Below are 3,911 nucleotides of genomic sequence, written 5' to 3'. Positions count from 1 at the left end.
TACACTACCAGTGTGCAGACCAACGCAGTCCTTTCGTATCACATCAAAATCTGTTCTCTTTTCGCTCCATATGTTCACATGAGATATTTCGCCCACGAAAGCCTTTGCCTCGATAAACTGTTTCTGGGACTGCTGTCGTTGTCCAAGTACAAGATATCCGCCCCCTTGCAGTGATGTTTGGGCGGAAATCAGGGGACCGATAGTACGTGCTCCTTCCCGGATTGTCAAATGGCCCGTAGACGATTCCCACTCGATCCAAAGGAAATGCCAGTTGCCGTCGTTTAGATCCCAGTTCGTTTCATCGCCCTGTGGAGAACCTTTGAGGATCACCCTTACGCTGGGATGTGTCTTGATGACTAGTTCGTTTGGCTGACTTTGAGTGGCGTATGATACAGCTGTCCCTTCACTGTCTTGCTGAGTCCTCATCCAGAAGGAGATAGTCATCGCTGTCAACTCAGGAATGGTAGTGGATATGGATACGTGGGATTTTCTTCTAAGGAACAGCTTGTAGTTGTGAATATCTAAATTGGCAAGAAATGAGACTTCACGCACCAGTAGACATTATATCATAACAAATACATTACGTTCATCAGGATATGATAACTTTTGAAGTTGCCTTTATTAAGTAAGGAGTGCAACCCTTACATTTGTAAGTGGAATCGTTGGAGTTAACGGTTTGGATAATTTTTTTAGGTCGGATGCTACAGTTAAAAATTTCCGGGTTTCTTGCCATCTGTTGCGGATTTCGGCCTTTCCCCCTTTTCAGCATACGCTTTTTGGGTTAAGTGATGAGAAAAGCTTGGTCTGTGTTATTTGCTTGCCAATTGCTGTTTGCAATTTGCAGCGCAATAGGCGATATTCGTATTCTCGATATTGGACTGGAACTAGCTTGCAACTGAGGGGAATCTTTTCAAATGCAAATGACTTTAATCTATTTTTATTGATATTTCCCCGCATGAGCCTCAATTGCAAGCTAGTTCCAGTCTAATACCGAGAATACGAATATGGTCTATTGTAACCTAGAAATCAGTGAGAAATGGTTGAGTAGCTACGATATCATTCAAAACGTTTAAATTGTTTAGATTGTATTCAACAAAAAGTCTACATTATAAGCGACGAAGAAGGTTGAGAGCAAAATACAATTCTGAGTGTTTTATTAATGGGTGGAAATCCTTATTACGTTTTTATTTTTTTCAATGCAATTTTTTCCCGATGTTTTCATCAGAAATGCTCCTTTGGTACTTACCGCTGTTTAGGCATTGGAAAATTGGACAGCATTCGTCGTTTGCAGGGTGAAAAGTGCATGTCGCTGGCAGTTTATTTGGGCAGTAATTATTCGTCTCACAAACGGGACTTTTGTGTTTCACCTTGCATGGTTTGAATGACGTGATAACATCATTATTGCAAGTTGCATGAGTTGTTAAGTAAGATTCACTTCCACAACATTGCACTGTAGTGTCGTCAGCATCGGTGTCTTGTCCAGGAAGGTCTCTCACTTTTCCTAACAAAAGGGGTTTCAGGTTTACAAATGAATTTAAAATCACTATGCAGGAGACCCTCCTGATATACGTTTTACATTGTGCAACGCATCCGAATGGAATGGGAGCCAATCTTTAAAAGATATTCGCACAATCTTCAGTTATTGTCCGATATCAGTTTCTTTCTATTGCCTTTTCAAAATAAAATGATAGGTCACTTTAATTTTTTTTTTATTACGTTTTTCACTGTCTAATGATTTTTTTTAAAGCCGACAAACAGAAAACTGAACTAACCTTGACAGCAAACCTGCCTGTCAGGAAAGAAAGCTGCATTATTGCAGCATCTTGCCTCCTTTGCACTTCTATGTGTTCCATAGAACACGCTGACACTTCCTTCACAGCAGAGAGATGTTTCTGTATTATAGGGTTTCTTTCCAGCACAGCATTTCCATGTTTCGTGCTTAGGACGAATGTAAGGCTCAGAACCACATTTATCGCATACTTTGTAACGGACATCATAATGCTTATTTCCACACTTGTCTATCATATCTGAAAGTTAAAAAGTTGCAAACGTTTAATAATAAAGCAACGCCAAGTTGCAAACATCTAATAGTGAAGCAATACCAGAATATAAACTTTGGCCGGAATATTATAGATTCCGCTTCAAGACAAGGTCTAACAACAACATAAACCATAAACACTCCCGTTTGACGGCGGAAAGTCTTAATACTTTGACGAAACGCACGATCATTTTGAGATGCAATAACACAAACTTAACTGCATACACTGCAACCTAACAAGGTTGTGGTTCTTCATTCTACGTACCTTTGTTGATCACCCAGACTCCAAAGTTGTCAAGGAAGGCTGTTTCAATAAGCGTTGTTGAATTTTCGCTCATATGCCTCCTGTCACTTGAAGTCAATGGAGAGTTCCATTTTATGATCTTTATTTTGTGCTCTGTTCTAAGGGGCTGTCCTGACGTGGTACCATTTTGGAGGCCCGTACTTCCGCTGACAACAAACTTATTTTCGTCGCATGAATGTTTGCCTCTCCACATCCAGTGGTTTAAATGTGGCAATCCAGGACAGTTTCCCAGTCCACACCGCTTACTTCCTGACGCGCAACCCAGCCACAAGCCATCTCCTTCGTCATTCACCCTGTAAAATAGAGCCACTTCATCTCCATAGCGAATAGGGTCATTGGTGGTCAGCCTTCCTTTACCGTAGATGTGGAACACTCTTCTTGCGTGAGTGAAAAAGTTTTCTGTTGCCTGATGCTTTGAAAAACTACATTCCTTTTTGCTGCAGGCTAACCAAGATCTCGGAGTATTGGTTACTTCGTTTATGGCGAAGAGGACTGCATCACCACTGAAAATATGGTCTGGATCTTCTTCTTGTTCTTCGGAAAAGAAAAAATAATACAATGTACCTGTTTAAGCTATCCACTCATAGGACTTTTTCGACAATAGTTTACCTCTATTCAAGTTGATTTCTTTCGATTTGTTGATGAAGTTTTATTCTTTTTTTTAAAATTTTTTTAAAATTTTTTTTTATCCCAGGCTTACATTTTCCTCGATGAACAATCAACGCATGGAGCCAAAATTAATGATAACATTTTCATAAAAACGTTTTGAAAGGATTACCCATTTCAAACGATATACTGGTATTATTAAGTTTAGAACAATCAAAATTTACGGGATGATGTCAAAAACTTAAAGATATTGAAACGTTCTCAAACTACCTGCATTCGTATGACAGGATAGCTCTATCAAGAGAAAGAGTGTCAGACATCCAAGAGATGCCAAGTTCATCTTTGAATCCAATTTTTTTTTTTTGCTGCAACATCAATGGTATAAATGAAAAGCTGTTAGTAGATAGATAGGTAAAGAAGCGAAAAGAACATGAGATTAGTAAGTAGGTGGGTCGGTAGGTATGTGGGTGCCGGGGAGGGTGGATCTTTGGGAATGTGGGTGGGTAGGTTGATAGGCAGGTGTAAACGGTGTCTTATAGCGTTTGGTTTATTTCTCAGCTGTGCTCTACAAAGCATTAACAAAAAATGACCAAATTCCAGGTTGCAGGGTAAATAGCTTTGTCACCTTACGTGCAAAATTTTTCATGAAACAAACTCAACGTATAAAGCTACACTGAAGTAGCACACCGGCGACGTACGTGTTGTTTGAGTTTGAAGTTTTTGTTTCCCATTTGATAAAATTAGTTTGGTAATAAAAAGGTAAAAAAGATGATGTTCAGACGATGTTCTTGCTTAAAACGTCGCTTTCAGTTATCTTTGCCGCAAATAATCAAAGCTAGTAAAATGTGTTAGAAAATACAAAAACTGCGGTTAACAAGTGCGTCCTGTTAAACGAACTCGGCAAGCAGCATTTTCAATCTTATCTATTTTTTTGAAATTCTTCCGTTACCACGAAAGCCTTTT

The 3,911-nt window shown here is 39.3% G+C and overlaps 1 pseudogene across 1 annotated transcript in view; it reads right to left on the bottom strand.

Moving 5' to 3' along the window:
• Positions 1–3,688, bottom strand: part of LOC110045784 (uncharacterized) — a 13,524-nt pseudogene extending 9,836 nt beyond the window's left edge. The window contains exons 1-5 of the transcript XR_016205727.1: positions 3,219–3,688; positions 2,304–2,876; positions 1,773–2,027; positions 1,247–1,501; positions 1–521 (exon numbers count right to left, since the gene is read on the bottom strand). The exon at positions 1–521 is cut by the window's left edge and continues 70 nt beyond it. The product of XR_016205727.1 is annotated as an uncharacterized LOC110045784 (transcript). The remainder of the gene's footprint in view (positions 522–1,246; positions 1,502–1,772; positions 2,028–2,303; positions 2,877–3,218) is intronic.
• Between the last annotated feature and the right edge of the window lie 223 nt (positions 3,689–3,911).

The sequence above is a fragment of the Orbicella faveolata genome, unplaced genomic scaffold, assembly GCF_042242905.1.
Source record: "Orbicella faveolata isolate gen_17 unplaced genomic scaffold, um_ofav_v1 contig_1, whole genome shotgun sequence".
Lineage (NCBI taxonomy): Eukaryota > Metazoa > Cnidaria > Anthozoa > Scleractinia > Merulinidae > Orbicella > Orbicella faveolata.
Note: the sequence above shows the minus strand (reverse complement) of the source record. Positions and strands in the feature narration are given on the sequence as shown.